Source organism: Gracilinanus agilis, chromosome 2, assembly GCF_016433145.1.
Source record: "Gracilinanus agilis isolate LMUSP501 chromosome 2, AgileGrace, whole genome shotgun sequence".
Classification (NCBI taxonomy): domain Eukaryota; kingdom Metazoa; phylum Chordata; class Mammalia; order Didelphimorphia; family Didelphidae; genus Gracilinanus; species Gracilinanus agilis.
In genome coordinates, this window is record NC_058131.1 from 557,067,168 (window position 1) to 557,084,782 (window position 17,615).

General features: G+C 38.0%; 3 non-coding genes across 3 annotated transcripts; all 3 read right to left on the reverse strand.

Annotated features, from left to right (window-relative positions):
- Positions 1-3,257: 3,257 nt before the first annotated feature.
- LOC123238546 lies at positions 3,258-3,334 on the reverse strand. The gene has a single exon (XR_006505700.1). It is a non-coding gene; the product is annotated as a small nucleolar RNA SNORD126 (small nucleolar RNA).
- A 3,517-nt stretch (positions 3,335-6,851) lies between these two features.
- Positions 6,852-6,928, reverse strand: LOC123238547. Its single transcript, XR_006505701.1, has one exon. It is a non-coding gene; the product is annotated as a small nucleolar RNA SNORD126 (small nucleolar RNA).
- Positions 6,929-7,689: 761 nt separating this feature from the next.
- LOC123238548 lies at positions 7,690-7,766 on the reverse strand. The gene has a single exon (XR_006505702.1). It is a non-coding gene; the product is annotated as a small nucleolar RNA SNORD126 (small nucleolar RNA).
- Between the last annotated feature and the right edge of the window lie 9,849 nt (positions 7,767-17,615).

Here is a 17,615-nt window from a genome sequence, read left to right on the forward strand (position 1 = left end):
GGATTTCAACAAAATTATCTTAAGAATACATTAAGCTTAAAGACGATAGACAAAATTGTTAATAGTCCAAAGGCTATGAACCAGCAATTTTCAAGGAAGAAATCTAAACTATCAAGAGCCATGACAAAAAAATGTTCCAATTAGAGAATAGATAATCAATCGGAGAAAAGCAAAGTAAAGCAACTGAGATTCCAACTCACACTAACTAAATATCACACTATTTAATGCACGCTATCTGAATGTCACGCTATTTAACACACTAATATATTAATGCACAGCTGTAAACTTGCCTGTTATCTAGAAAGCAATTTAGAACTATTCCCCAAGTTACTAAACTATATACGTATCTTTTGTTCCAATGAATACTAATAGGCCTATCTATGCCCCTAAAGATATCAAGGAAGGGATCTATAATGTATATATCTTAAATATACTTTTTAAAAAATGTTTTTTTGTACAAAGAACTGTAAATTGAGGGGACAGTCATCAACAAAGGACTGGCAAAGCAAATTACAGTACAGTTCAGGAAGGCAATTGTTAATGTGCTAAAGAAATGATTAAGGAATGCACATCCTTTGATCAAGCAGTATCACTGGTTTATCTGTATCCCAAGGGAAAAAGGGGAAGACTCATGTATGCATAAATATTTATAGCAGCACCTTTTGTGAGGACAAGAGCTGATAAATGGAAGTGCTTATCTATCAATTGGGAAGTGGCTAAATAATTGTGGAAGATGACTATTATGGATTAATATTGTGCTGTAAGGACTAAAAGGAAATGGCTTTGTGAAAATATCGGAGAACTTCTATGGCCTGATGCAGGGTGAAGGGAAAATAATTTATGTGATAACACTGTATAGTCAAACTTTGATAAACTTAAAGGATGCTGATCAACTCAATGATCACCTGTGATTCCAGAGGACCAATGACAATGCATGCTACCTACTTCTAGGAGAAAAATTGGACTCAGGGTAGAGAACAGACATATTTTTGGGCATAGCCAATTTGGAAATTTGTTTTAGCAAAAGCATTGTTTCTTCTAATGACAGAGAGAAGGAAGAAAGGAAAAGAAAATAGTAAAGAGATTGTTAGCAAGTTAGGATTACAGTAGGATCTAGTTTTCCAACTCTACAAACTTGGGTAAATGGAATATGGGAGAAAAAAGGACAGAAAAATAAAATTTAAAAAAATTTTAACTGTGAAGCTAGTTAGTGTCTCATAATATTGTATTGCACCAAACATTAGTTCATCAGTCTTTGTTCCAAATGTCCAGGTTTGAGCAGTGCTTTTGATTCTTTAACTCTAGTTAAAGCACAAGAGTTTGCTAGCCCTTCATAAGTCTGAGAAAAGTTTTTAAGTGCCAAGGCATTTTAATAAGTAACATTAATTACTAAATAATGGGGTTCACTATTATGTGATTTTTAGTTTACTCAAAGGGGCTTGGAAAATATTGGTCGTATAAAACAAGATCCATCTAGAGTTTGTACATGGGTTACCAAATTTCATTACTATTAAGTTCTTTACTGATGAATGCCAAAAAAAGGTTTTAGTGGTAATCACTTTCTTGATAGAAAAATTCTCCCAAGCTATTCAAACTAGCTTCATTATGTAACAGAAAAAAATACATACTTTTAAAAAACCAGTATGTAACACTAAGTTTTCAGCTCTGTTGCAGGTTAAGAGGCATCTGAGATCCAGTGCCACCCAACTTCTTGAATATCTCCATTTTAAGCTTGCAAGGATAGAACATCTAAGACAAAAATCTTACTACAAAGATTTTTTAAAACTTTCTTTAGAAGTGAGTATTTTGGGAGGACCTAAAGCTTAGTCTGCTTAGCACTATGAGTGATCCATGGTTTTTTGGATCTAGTTTTCATTCCCCTCCCCCCAGATTACATGTCAATACAATTTTTAATAATTTTCTGACATTTTGCAATCCATGTTCTCTCTTCTCTCCCACCCCTCTTTCCTTCAAAAGGGCAGGTAATATATGATATAGATTGTACATGTTATCAGAAACTACATTATTTCTATGTTCATATATTGTGAAAGGAGACACATAATGCTTACACTAGAGAAAAATTCAGAGGAAGTAAAGTGAAGAATGGCATGTTTCAAACTGCTTTCAGATTCCATCAGTTTCTTCTGTGGCAGCAGATAACCTTTTTTGTCATATCAGTAGGGCTGGCTTTCAATCATGGAATCCACTACTAAGTAATCCAGGTGGAGAAATTTTGGTTATAGCTTCAGTCTCTTCTCTGCAAAAGAAAAGGCCAAAAGCTACAAAAGATTACTAAGTGTTAGTACTATGATTCTCCATTTTTCTCTAAAAAATGTGAGGTCACCTTCGCACACACCAGCCAACTTTTATCCCCCCGCCCAAAATACAAATGAAATAAACATACCAAGCCCAACTTTCTCAAGGGATACTCTTGTTCTATCAGAAAATATTGATAAAATGATTGACTACAGAAAACTGATGACAAAATAAACTTCCACCTTTTGGCAGAGGTATTAAAGGCAGATTTAGACTTAAGTTTTCAGACATGTTCAATATATGAATTTATTTTGCTAGATTATACTTGTTACAAGGAAGTAGTAGTCATTTACAAGATAGCAACGACCAAAAAATATCAATGAAACTTCTACCACATTAAATTTAATACATATTTTTCTAAGATTCAGTTTCTTATAATCATGTAAAATTGAAAATATTCATTATTGGTGTTTGTTGAAGTCATATCTCCTCAGCATTCGACGGGGTGCCTGATAATTAAATAGAAGAAATAAGTGAATTTTCCTTCATTCACTTATTTCTTCTATTTAATTATCAAGAGTACTGCAGGACAACTTTTTGTAGCTCTAGTTTTGGGGGGCAGCTGGGTAGCTCAGTGGATTGAGAACCCAGCCTAGAGACAGGAGGTCCTAGGTTCAAATCTGGCCTCACTTCCCAGCTGTGTGACCCTGGGCAAGTCACTTGACCCCCATTGCCTTACCACTCTTCTTGCCTTGGAGTCAGGAAGGTAAGGGCTTAAAAAAAAAATACTGCAAACTCATAAAAATAAAAACTTCAAAATAAATGTCACTCATTTCTAAGAAACAAATGTCCTCGTTTAGAAGGGAAATTGTTACCATGATATGGTTTTACAATATGGTATTACAGCCACAAAAGTTAGAAATTGGTATAGATCGCTAACTAGACCTTTAAGTCTAGGAATAAAACCAACCACATTTCCTAAAGTGTTCATTTCTGGCTCTAGTCTGCTCAGAGTATGCATGCAATCAGGGTAATCAGCTGAAACACGGACTGAAAATGCATTTCATCACAGCAGACACTTTATATGTGTGACAGGCAACTATGATTTCTTTTTTTGGGGGGTGTTCCCTGAACTGAGAAACCCAGCTCAAAATAAGCCCTTTAGTTTCAGGAGTGACGATGGCTCCTCACTCATCCAGTTATCTTCTATTCATTTAATGCAACAAAACTCCCTGCTGCTGGAGGACAGAATGTGAGACAGAACACCTCCCCCCAAGCTGCATGTAATGTAGTCAAGTTTTCCCTTCTCCCCTCCATGATAATGATGAACCATCCAAGACAGAATTCTTTTAAAACTCACCTCACCTCTAAAACTAAGTGCAGCTTCTGCTTGCAAGTGCACATTAAAACTGTAGACACTTCTCTCTGAAGATTCTAGAAAACGAGATCACAAAGATCAAAATGATATACATTATTTAATTGCTTTGCACCACACCATCATTTCAATCACAAAAATCTTTTCAAAGAAGTTTCAGCCACTTTCTTGACAAGTTTTTTAAATGTCAATGTTCAATGCTGACTCATTAGCATCATAAATATTAAATGCTAAGGGTCGATGTTACCCTAAAATTCCAAAGGTTTAAGTTTAATATGCCTGAGCAAAGATAGTACACTTTGGAACAATATACATACTCATAAGACCCAGCAAATATTGAGCCAGTTTTGTGCAGTAAAATACCATGCACAAGCACATTACTTTTCAATGGCCAGAGATTTTAATAGTTTCTTTTAGTTTTGCTAATCTCAAATGTTGCTGTCAGCCATACCCAGGATGCTTTATCAATCAATGAATATTTATTAAGTGCCTACTATATGTCAGGCACAATGCCTCTTCCTATAAAATGAACTTTCTCATTTTATATAGGCAAAACGAGATAATACCATGCAGCTCTTAATCATTCCACAAGATGGTAACATGCAAAATTTTCTTATCCTACAAAATGGAGATCTACCTAGGTCATGTATGTCATTTTAAATAAATGTGAAACTGGATAAAACAGACCAGACAGCGCAGCACTTTCTTCCTTTTACTAAACTGAAGGCAAAAAAAAAAAAAAAAAAAAAAAAAAAAAAAAAAAAAAAAGCTAAGCTTGGAATTTATATAGGAATTAACTTTCAATCTTTGTCATCTTTATGTATCAAGTAAGAATTTATTAAATCCACTGGCACCATATTCTACAGAAGATACAAAAATGAACACTTGGAGATCTAACTAAATTCTGTTATTAAAAATGAAAAACCATACCTCAAATAGGTACCCTAAAAAAGAATGTGTGCGTATAGATAGAGAATAGGTCTATTTCAGTCAAGCTGCAGGGTACAGAATGGTCCTGACCCCACTCCCAGGAGGGGCACTCTGACATGCCAAGTCACCCCACCATTAGTCAGCCTGGTTGTTGGTTCCTATCTCAGGTTCCACCCTACTAGGGCTGGACATTCAGCTGACTTTAGCCCTACCGCAGCTCAAAATTCCCAAGTTCAGCCTCCCTGGCAGCAGAAATTGTAGCTAAGCAGCACCATGCAGGGCCAAAGAACTTATAATCATTTAGATGATACACATGTCAATAGGTAAATAAGAGAAAGTTTAAGTAGAGGGGAAAGCATTGCAGAAAACTGGCCACATGAGTAAAGGACACATGTTCTGATTTTCAAATAAGAGAAGAAAATATAGTCTGCAAAGAATATGGCAAAAAACTTGAACTCTTCAGATCCTGGGGAATTTTAGAATAAATCATCCATTAGATCATAAACTCCCTGAGGGCAGGGAATGTCTTTTCTTTCTTTTTACATCCCAAGCTTCAGTGTTTGCATGACTGAATCTGTAACCATCTAGAAAAGGAAGTGATTATAAATAGCCAGCATGGTTTCATCAAAAAATGGCTATATCAGTTTAAATTCATTTCTCCTTGAAGGAATTATTAGATGAAAGCAGAGTTGGAGATACAGTTTTACCTAGATTTTAGCCAAGTTTTTTGGAGATGTTACCTCCCATTCTTCTTATAAAGATGGAGAGATATAGACTAAATATTAATAAGAAATAGATTTGACTGGTTGACTGCCTGGACACAAAAGATAGTTGGCTGTGAATGGTTCCTTGTCAATGTGGCAGGAGGTCTCCAATAAGAATTGTGCTATTACAGCATACTCATTGAAACCTAAAGATGACAAAAAGCTAGGGGAGCTAACATTGTGGAAGAGACTCAGTATCAAAAAATATCTCATCTAGTTAGACCACTAGGCTGAATCTAATAAGAAGAAATTCATTTAAGATAAATGTAAAGTCTTGGCAACTAACTTAATTAACACCACCAATACAAAATGGGAGAGGCATGATTAGCACTTGTTCTAAAAGCTGAGGATTTTAGTGGAATATAAGCTCAACCTGAATCAGTAGTATGAAATAATAGCTAACATTTATAGGGCAGGTGCCAATAGGCTAATAAACACTTCACAGTTATTTCTTTTGATCCTCACAACAAGTCTGGAAGGTGGGTACTATGATTATCCCCATTTTATAGAAAAACAGAGGCAGAGTTGTGACTTGCCCAGGGCCATGGTCATACAGCTTTCTGAAGTGACTTTTGAACTCAGGTCTTCTTGGCACTCTATTCACTGCACTACCTAGCAGCCAAAGTGAATGCATCCTGGGGTACATTTAAGAAGGGCGCACCTTCCAAGAATAGGGAAAGAGATCATTCCCACAGTACTCTGCTTTTATCAGACCTCATCAGGAGTGCGGAACATAACCATTTTGTTTAAGGACACTAATAAGCTGGAAGTATGTTTGTTTCAAGGATGACAGGGATGGTCAAGGGCTTTGAGTTAATGCTATGAGGATCAGTTGAAGAAAATGGGAATATTCAGGCTAAAAAAGATAAAATTCAAGGGAGACCTGATAACTGTCTTCCAATATTCTATGGGTTGCCATGTGAAAAACAGAATGGACTTGTCAAGCTTAGCTCCAGAAGGTAAAGCCAAGGAGCCAGAAGTTGCAAAGCAACAAATTTAAGTTTCATGTCAAGGAAAGCTGCTTCCTGGTCTTTGGGGGTCTTCTGAACAAAGGCCAACCGAGCACTTGTTGGGCTTATTCTAGTGTCAAGTCCTGTCACATACAGGAAAGGATACTATCAGATTCTGATACTACCCATGCTGTAGTCTGTTATGTCATATGTAAAGTACACCATAAATGTGAGAAAGCTTAGCAGTCTGCAGACTAGACAAATGTTAGCAGGATCGTTCTCTGGAGCCCTAGACTGTATTAAAACTCAATCAACAACCATCTCCTGGGTCCCAGAACCAGGAAAGAAGTATTCCAAAATGCTCCCTGATACCAAGAGGTTATTATCCTGTTATGCAGATGAACATTTATATGAAAACAGAAGAAATTTCTCTATTACTATCTGAACTAGTCACACAACTGCATTCTGCTTATAGCTTAATATGTTCAGGAAGAGATTCAGGGGTTCGAAACTAAACTGGTCAATTCTAGCTGGGAAAATCCCCCCACCCCGCTTTACAGATAGGACGAAAAGTTTTGGCTGCTCAGGGCATGTGTATAATCAGAGCAATCATGTGAAACACGGACATAACATGCAGCTCATCATGGCAGAAAACTTTCCCTGAAACTATATTGTTTCTCCGCTGAAGACAAAATATGTAAAGTACACCATAAATGTGAGAAAGCTTAGCAGTCTGCAGACTAGACAAATGTTAGCAGGATCGTTCTCTGGAGCCCTAGACTGTATTAAAACTCAATCAACAACCATCTCCTGGGTCCCAGAACTAGGAAAGAAGTATTCCAAAATGCTCCCTGATACCAAGAGGTTATTATCCTGTTATGTAGATGAACATTTATATGATAAATTTTGATTACAAATGATACATAGGAAATATATGATTTATATTATATTAAAATTTATATTATTTTGTGATAAATCAGTTAGGAAATATTAACATCTACTTTAGTCAAATCCTAGAACTTACCTAAATCAGAGATGCAGAAATGCTACACTTCAGCCTTTCCCATGCAGAAAAGTTCAACAACGGCTAACCATGGTCCAGTGGTCCATGATGGATATGGATCTGAGACAAGGTAGTTTTGTTTAAGGTGAGGGGCTTCTGCACCATCCAGTTTTGTCCACAGAGCCAAGTCTCTTGCCCTGCTGAGGTTTTAGCCCCTCTTCCACCTTCCATCTTCAACCTAAAACTGAAAAACAGAAGAAATTTCTCTATTACTATCTGAACTAGTCACACAACTGCATTCTGCTTATAGCTTAATATGTTCAGGAAGAGATTCAGGGGTTCGAAACTAAACTGGTCAATTCTAGCTGGGAAAATCCCCCCACCCTGCTTTACAGATAGGACGAAAAGTTTTGGCTGCTCAGGGCATGTGTATAATCAGAGCAATCATGTGAAACACGGACATAACATGCAGCTCATCATGGCAGAAAACTTTTCCTGAAACTATATTGTTTCTCCGCTGAAGACAAAATTAAAAATCAAACGACTAGGAAGGATTTTGATTTAAAAAAAAAAATTAAAGGGTTGAAACATTGATAAGTGTCTTCCACGCTTCCTTAGTTCCCATTCTAGATTTGAGCAACAAGCAGTATACAGGCTAGAAAGAAAAATTAAAAGAGGATAGTTTTAAAAGGAAAACAATTTCTCTTAAGATCTAAAACGGTCTCCTCCTCACCTGAGCAACATTCTATTTGCTAAGAGAAAGCTAGATCACAAACCTGCACGGAGATAATGAAAATGCCCATTTTAAAAAAAACTCTTAAAATGGCCTACAGCTACACTTCTTAGCATCCTAAGCTTTAGATACATTTACAAATTAATGCTGCTAAAGAAAAGAAAAAAAAAGATTTACTCACCCAAACCCAGCATTTTTATATAAAGATCTCAGGAGGTAAAGCAATAGCCTTTAAGACCAGCAAGTGAATGCGGGGGCCACGTGGTTTCTCTTAAAGGCACAAAGCCCAGTTTTTTCATTCCTCCCTCACCCTCATCATAAGCACTAAAACCGCAAGATAAACTAACCCATATTTAAAAGAGTAGCTGTTGGCAAAAAGATCTGCATGATGGGTCCTCTGTACAGTTTGGCTCTGGCAGAAAAGCCATTATGTAATCCACTGTATTTTAAAGCGGTTTACCGATTTTTGTGTCAGCGCAAGGTGCCCCTCCGGAAAAAAGGAACAACAACAACAAAAAAAAACCCTTACAATTTTCATAGCAAAAACTGCTATGAAAAATTTCCACCAGAAATTCGTTTTAGAGAAAAAAGCTAAAAAGTCCTGTCCAACAACCACAGTGTTTAATAGGAGACCCACAAATGATCTTACTTCTTTGAACACACCACATAATATTTCACATCAATCGACAAATCAATGAAGAGGCATTTTTTGAGAATCTAGTCGACATTTGTTGGCCATTCTGTCTTTTATAAAAGCCACAACTCATATTATTAATCTCATTGACTAAAAGAGAAAATAGAGCTGGGGTATAATGAAATTTAAGGCCAACACCATTCAGTCCCAATCAAGGTTGTTAGGGCAAAGACGCTAGCAATATAAATTAAAGTTCGCAGCTGAAGTTTTCAAAATATTTAAGTACAAAATAAAGGACTTACTCCCAGGCCCAATGAAATCCTATCTCCAGTGTTTGCTAAAAGTCTCCCCCAATCCTGCCCAAATACTATTAGCAGCAAGAGTGAAAGATTAAAAGTGATTAAAAAAAAATATATATATATATATAGTAAAGTGTTAGACAAAGAAGCAACCTTCTCCCCTCCTCCTCGCCCACTTACTGACGCAGAAAGGAACAGAAAACGTGCCAGGAAGGAAAGATCAGATTTCTTAATTCAGGTTCAAATAGGCATGCCCTTTGGCAAACAGGAAACATTAGCTTGATAGTAGCACCTTTCATAAAAGCAAGGTAGCTATTCGTAAATGGCCTTTGCCAGTTCCCGAACCCGAGGAAGGCTCCAGGTAACCACCACCAGCAGAGCCCCGGCATGTGGGCAGCTTCAAGGCCCGGCTCAGCTTCCCCCCACCTTCATACTCTTCCCAGGTTAAACCTCCACACCACCGTCATCTCACGACTTCCCAGGGTCTAATCTTGCTTCCAGTTAGCATTAGGAAGTGAAAACAAGAAAGGATGGTTCACCTAAAATCCTGATTCAAAAGCGATTGAGAAGACCCCCCCCCCCCCCCGAGTACCACTCACCAGCCCACCAGCAGGAAAAAAAAGTGGGAGGGGCCGGAAGTGGCTTTAAAAAAGCAATGGAAACACCTGATTGGCTAGTTAGTTCAAAGCAAAAGCCCACCCCTTCCTCTACCTTAAAAGGTGTTAAAATTATGTATTTGCCTGTTTCTTTTAGAAACAGTTCTTAACCTTTTGGGAAGTATAGACTCTTTTGGTCATCTGATGAAGCCTCTGGGCCCCCTTCTCAAAATGGTATTTTTAAATGCATAAAATATATAAGATCACAAAGGAAATCAATTATATTGAAATACAGTGGGTTATGTATCCCATCTAACTTTGTTTTTTTAGCAAAGTCTGCTTAACAAGATCAGACTAATGAAAGCTATTTAAATAGACTCTGAACATGAAACTTATGTAACATCAGAATTTAGGAAACCATTTTTATATCTTTAAAGGATTATCTCTTTTATGTAGGAATTTTGCTGTTTAGTCTGATTCTTCGTAACTCAATTTTGGGGTTATACTGGAGTAGCTTGCTATTTCTTTCTCTAGCTCATTTTATAGATGAAGAACTGTGGCAAACCAGGTTAAAAGCAGGGTCACATAGCTAGTGTCTAAGGCCAGATTTTAACTCCAGACTATAGGCTGGGCACTCTATCCATTGTGCCACCTAGGTATTGTGTAAATAGTATGTAGGGATAAAAGACCCCAATTTAAGAACCCAAATCAGATTCTAAATAAATAATGGTTCAATAAGTAATCTCTTTTGTATTCCCTCAGCATTTAGGTCCTACATACCTATATTACTGATACAGCACTGGACTTGAAACCCCATCTCAGACACTAACTTATCTGTGGCCCTGGGCAAGTCATTTAATTTCTCAGTGTCTGTGTCCTCATCTGAAAAAATGAAGCATTGGATTCGTTGGCCTTTAAGCTCTAAATGTATGATTTTAAATAAATTCCAAGCTGGGCCCCCAGCCTCCAGACACTCCCAGCTCTAATTTATCTATATACCGATACTTGATTAATATTCCTTTTTAAGCACAGATCTGATAACATTGTATTAAGTGCATCCTGATCCAAAAATCTTAAAGGTGTTCCCCTAGGCATAAAAGTCTAAAACTTCTTACCCTGATTTTCACTACCCCAAATAATCTGGTCCCAATCTGCCTTTCTAGTTTTATCATAACTAGGCAATGCAGATATTTTACTTTTACTCAAACAATTTTTAAAATATACAAACTTACAAATATTATTGTTATATAGTCATTTTAGATTTTTCTGTAAAATCTATACCAGTTACTCACCTTATATCCTAGTCAAACTATACTTTTCGCCATTCCCCAATTCTTCAGCTTTCCTGAAATCTGAAATACCACCTACATGATCCCCAGTCAGAATCAGTCTGTCACCAAGCTTTCTCTTATAATATCCTACATTTGTACATGTGTGTCCCTTATTAGAATGTTAAACTCCTTGAGGGAAGGAAGAAACTGTTTTTGCTTTTTCCTATAGCCAATAAGTTGCTTATTGATTGACTGACTGGTTGATTATGTACTTATACTCCATACTTAAAAACACTCAAGTCTTTGAGCTCTTCAAGTTGATTTAATTTACATTTCTCTTATAGAGATTTGGAGGAATCTTTCCTAATTTTTTATTGCAATTCTTCTGAATAGTATATTCATATCTTTTTACCTCTTTTTGGGAAAAAATTTTTCAACCTTTCTTGTTTTATAAATGTACAAACTAACCACAGAGAAAAGTAGTTTGCTGGAGGTAATACAGCAATTAAATGGTAGAACCAAGATTCAAACCCAGGTTTTCTGACCCTAAACCCACTGCTTTTTTTCACTGTATCACATGTGGAGAGGTTTTGGCTATTCTAGGAGGACTAGCACCGCTAGTGTGAGGCCTCACCAAGCCCTTTTCAAAGCTGCTGTCATCCACCTCAGGTGTCCACCTTTCACCTAATTCTCACCTGTGGCTCCAAGAAGCTGTAGCACATGCAGCAGCCACACTGCAGTAAAACTACCCCAATGGGTGGGTTAAACCAGGCTGAAAGTAATCAATATGCCTCAAACCCAACAGTGAGTTATGAGAATGTCTCCCCCAAGTATGTGAAGACTCCCCCTGGTAGAATGGGCAGATGAGAATAATTTGTGCCAATGGCCACAAAGGAAATTGAGGGGCAACTTGGAGCTCAGTCAGACATCAAAGATTCCAAGGTCATCCACTGCATTTGGGGCCATTGCCAGTCATCCCAACTTTTGTCCTGCTACTCCAATGACTGGAAGACAGTGAAAAATACAAATATGTACAACTATGCTTCAATTAAATTCAATTCACAGCAATCAACATCACCCTGTGACACCATTAGTCCTCTTTGAAATGAAGGACCAACAGCGACAATCATGCTGAATATGGGGGAGATCTCCTAAGTAGATATGTCCTCTTCTCTACACAGCCACCCTCTAGTTCAGACCCTCACTGCTTCTCCTCTGGGTTATTATAATGGCATCCTAACTAATGTCTTTAACTCTACTATCTTCCCTCTCCAGTCCATCTTCTACATCATTTCCAAATCAATATTCCCAAAACATAGTTCCAAATGGGTCATTTCACTGCTCAAAATTTGACTTCCTTTTGATTGTAAGATAAAATACTATTTCTGTATTTGGTTTATAGAACCTTTCACAAATTGCCTTGATCCCTTAGTCTCCTTCATGCACTCTACATCTCGGCCAAACTGACACCAAAGCTATTTCCTATACTTGATGTTCTCATCTCCTTTCTCCAAAGCTTTGCAGGCTACCTTGTGTACCTAGAACACTTTCTCTTCTCACCTCCCTCCTGAGAATTCCAAGCTTCCTTCAAAGCTCAGCGCAAGTGGTCCTCTCTCATATAATAAACCACATTTTTATAATGTAAACTATGTGATCCTTGGGCCACTACAGTAGGAGCAAGAGCCCAAATAAGCTCCTGTTTCCTTCCTGAAATCTCCAAAAAAGGCAGCAGGTAAGCAATTATGTACAAATGATATATACAGGATAAACTGGAGGTAATCTTAGAGGGAAGGCAATAATATAGGAGAGGCTTGCATAGTAAGTTATATTACCTTAATAAGATAAAAGACATGTTTGTCAACTTACCAAAACCAATACCATTTGGTTTTAAGTCTCCATGCTTGCAGATGTTACGTGGTTATTCTCTCCATGGCTAGATTTTAGGGTATTTTGGGATCTACAATAACTCTTTATAATGGTGGGCTAATAGTTTTCAAAAAGTTCTCCCAATGTGATAATATTATGTATAACACAGTGGAATTGCTTGTCAAGTCCAGGAGTGGGGAGGGAAGAGGGGAGGGAGACAACAAGAAACATGTAACCGTGAAAAAATTTTAAAATTAAATTTTTAAAAAGTTCTCCCAATGCTGGCCAATGGGTATGGTATCTATGCTGGATAGGTTTGAACAACCTAAGTATACAAGTTGTAAGTTCTACTACTTTTAGGCTTAGGGCCCACTCCTTATCTGGGGATACAAATTAAGGCAAAAAAGGGATGCTAATCTCAAGGAGTTTGTGATCTAATTTGGGAAGACTACACAAAAAGAAGCAGAAAGGGGTAGTGAGATAAAACAGGTTTATGGGGCAGGAGATGAGGGAGAAGTCCAGAGGAGTTGGGTGGGAAATGAAGAAATGGCAAGTCTTGGTCCCTTCCTTAAATGGTGGTTCTAGAAAGAGCACTTTGCTTCTCATTCAGAGAGTTCTCAGGAGCAGAGGATACTGATGAGGCATGAGTTCCAGGAATGATATGATCTGTCAGAATGAAGAGGTTCCTTGGGCATGATGGAGAAATCCAAAGGAGTACAGTTGGATGAGAAATAAATACAATAAAACTTTTACTTTATTGTAAAACTTTCATAGGTGGTGGGGGGGAAGGGGTAGAGAACACCTGCCCTAACCTACTTGTACAAAAATATTTATAGAGCTCTTTTTGTGGTAGCAAAGAATCGGAAATTGAGGGGATGTCCATCAGTTGGAGAATGGCTGAACAAATTGTAGTACATGTTGATGATGGAATATTATTGTCCTCTAAGAAATGATAAACAAGATGATTTCAGAAAAAGCTGTTAAGATCTGCAAGAACTGATACAAAGCAAAATAAGCAGAACTGGGAGAACACTGTACACAATAATAGCAATATTGGATGATGATTACCTATGAAAACTTGGTTATACTCAGCAGTACAAAGATCTGAAACAATCCTGAAAAACTTGATGGGGAATGCTAGCCACCTCCAGGGAAAGAACTGTTGGAGTTGTCTTTCACATTAGTGTATCTTTGGTTTTATTTTGGGATTTTGGTTATGTTTGAGTTTGCTCTTACAATGACCAATATGGAAGTGGGTTTTGAATGACAATAAAAAGTGAAAAATTTTAAATTTAAATTAAAAAAAAAAAACACTTGCCCTAGATCAATAAAAGAGCCACAGAGTTTAAAAAACAACTGAGTACCTCTTGAACCACAGAGCTTTTGATGATTATTGGGGCAAATAGCTATTATTTATATGGCTTCTTTGTAGAGATGGACATTTGGAAAAGGGATTGGATGGTCACTGTGAGTTAGGGTAAGGTCTCTTACTCAAAAGACTTCTCTGAACCAGGAAGAATTGCTGAAGGCAAAATATAAACCTCTACTCTCTTAACTCCTGTCTGGGAGACTAAACTCCTTAGAAATGAGTTCTAGAAGGATTTGTCAGTCCTAAGCAATGGGTCTTTTTTCTGAAAGTACACAATAATACCCCAGCTAAGGAGTGGGCCCAAGCCTGAAAGTAGTAAAACCTACAGCTTGCCCTAAAATCTAGCCAAGAAGGAGAGTGTAACTATTGACGGCTTCGTTTTATGAAACCCCAAATTTACTCTTGTCCCAAGAGAACTTGCCTTCAAGAAATCCCAACAGATCCTTGTCCCAGACTGAACAATAAATCATCAAACACCCACTGAGTACCCTGGATAGGTCTAAGCATTCTTTTTGTCTTCTCAATTTCTCTTATTGCATCTAGGCCTTTCCCAGGTATTCTAGCTTTTGGTTACACCTACTTTCCCAAGCCTTTGTGTAACCAGCCAGTTGTTCCTCCTTGGTTCTACACCCTAATGCACAAATATAACCCCAAGTTCTTCAGTTCTGTGGAAATTCCATGATTGGTATCTTTTTCCAGAGCTCCCATGTGGTGGCCATATGAGCCCTATTTCTCTTGTTCTGATTAAAGACATGTTCTATTTATAACTACTTTGGTAATTCTGTGTTTTTTCAAGTTGACACTTACAACTGCAAGCAAGGACTCAAGGGGGAAAAAATAGATTTTACACAAATACTACGTAAATTCCTAGAAGATATAAAAAAAATTAAATAAAGGAGTTGGAAGAAAGAATTGAGAGGACAATAAATAACTTAAAAGAGAAAGTATAATACCTTACCCAAGTGATAGGCTCCCATTACTTCAAAATACCAATTTCTTGGCTTAGCATTAGAAGCCTTTCACAATCTCCTCCCAACCTGCCATCCTGTGTTTATTTCACAATATTTCATGTACCCTATATCCCAATAAAACTGGGCTACTTGCTGGTCCCACAATTTGGCATTCCATCTCCCACCTTTGTAAATTAATACTAGATGTTTCTCATGAGATCCCTAGCTTTATTCAAAATTCAGTTCATATTTCACTTCCTACAGGAAGCCTTTTCTGATGGCCCTAGTGCTCTCTCCCACCCCAAATAATCTGGTAGATATTTGCCTGTTTACATGTCATACTTCTCCAAGAGAATATATGATGTCCCCAAAGTCTTAGTGTCATTTTGTAAACATTTTTTCCCAACCTCCCATCTGTGTGCCCATCCCTTTTGCCTGCCACAGCTGGTGGGATGGCAGGTGGGTGGATGCAGTTTTAATCTATTGAAGTTGGAAACTATTTTTCTTTGTATGATCACCTTTTTAACAGTTACCTGTCTTTTTCCTTGTTTCATATAATGTATAAGCACTGTCTGTTAAATTGTGAATGGCACATCCTCCACCGGTTGCTGGTGGGTCATACAACACACCAAGTGTAATAAAACCTGTTTTTGATTCATTCTTGCTTTTTTGTGTGTGTGTTAACTAGTACAATTGAGAAGTAAATTCATGCAACACTATGAACTTTTGGGCTCAAATGTGGCATGCAGTCAGAGAGGTCACCAAGTTGATTGATTCCTTACCTTAATTACTTTATTACAATAGAAAGGGAGGGGAAAAATCTGGAAATGGCATAAAAAATAAGAGGCGTCAGTGAAATCAATTTCTATTTGTTTTAAGGAATAACAAACTTGGGTGGGGGAAACCTACTGCATAGTCCAACCTTACAGCTCTCATTTCCCTACCAGTATGGGCTAAGAGGTCATAGGTGGCTTTTGTCAACCTAAAAAATAACAACTACCAAAGCAGTTATATTAGAACACAACTTTAATCCGGTCCAGAGTGTGTGGGACCCGAGCCCACGGACTCAAAATGAAAAAAAAACCAAGACTGAGATTACAAAGCAGAAAAGACAATTTATTGCTCTTACCCACAGAGGGCGTCCACAACAGAGATGTAACTGTTGGGAGGCACCTGCTGAGCTTGACAGGTGTTTAAGTATAGTTTGGGGGGAGAAGAGGTTCCTCGGCACCAGAGGGGCAACCAGTCCTCTCCTCCCCTGTGCTCATGATCACTTCCCAAAATCCAATCGTGACCCTCTTCCATGCTCGTGCACACCCCTCGAAAAACCCAATCAGCCTTGTACACCCCTGGGGCCAAGTTGCAGGGTAGATTTAGCCTACCTGGAGGGGAGAGATTGTTCTTGACGTAGTACTTCCTGACCTGTTCTATGTAGCAGGTGTGCAGAAAGAAAGAAAAAAAAAAGAGAGGGGAGTGCTAGTAGGGACTTTCTGCCTATTCTAGCGGGCACCCCCAACAGGAGTCCCCTTCAAGAGAGACAATGATCAGAGCCACCACATGGAGCTAAGCACTCCAGGATGAACACTGTCTCCAATAATGGGAATTTCCACTGACCTAAAGAACTGAGGTCATATATAGACTTTAGGAAGTATATGAAAGGAAAGACAAGAGACTAGTTTCATAAAGACTTGGGGAAGAGGATATAGCCAGAGGCTGGAGTGCCTGGGAGTAGCCTAGAGAAAATAGAATAAACTGAGACAAAAATTGTACTTAATATTTGATTCTATTCATTAATCCTATCTAAAGTGACAAAGGTGTACTTGACGATTTATTGTTCAGTCTGGGAAAATGGGAGTTTCTTGAAGACAGGTTATCAGAGGGCCTAGAGTCAATTTGGAATTTCATAAAACAAAGTGGTCACCTTCATCTTACTCCTTCCACCCCATTCCCTTTATCGCTGCCAAGAAATCCCTCTGGCTTCTGAACCCAAATACCCATCAGGATCTCAAATCTTTAGTGCTTCAACTGTGGTCAGAGCATCAAGCCTTGAAACAGGAAGACCCAAGTTCAAATTCAGGCTCAGACACTTAGCTATGTCACTGTGGGCAAGCTGTTTATCCTTTTTCAGCCTCAGTTTCTTCAACTGTAAAATAGGGATAATAATAGCACCTATTTCCAAGGGTTGTTATGAGAATCAAAAGAGATAATAGTTGTTAAAAGTGTTTGGCCCTGGGGCAGCTGGGTAGCTCAGTGGAGTGAGAGTCAAGCCTAGAGACAGGAGGTCCTAGGTTCAAACCCGGCCTCAGCCACTTCCCAGCTGTGTGACCCTGGGCAAGTCACTTGACCCCCATTGCCCACCCTTACCAATCTTCCACCTATGAGACAATACACCGAAGTACAAGGGTTAAAAAAAAAAAAAAAAAAGAATGAAAAGTGTTTGGCCCAGTGCCCCACATAGTAGTGTTTATTTATATACATATATGTATATTTATTCCCTTTCTGTCCTTCTCCCAACAGAAATCATCCTTACAAAGGCAGAAAATTCCTGTCCTATGAGCAGGATGATTTCAGAAAAACCTAGAAAGACTTCTGTGAACTGATACTGAGTAAAGTGAGCAA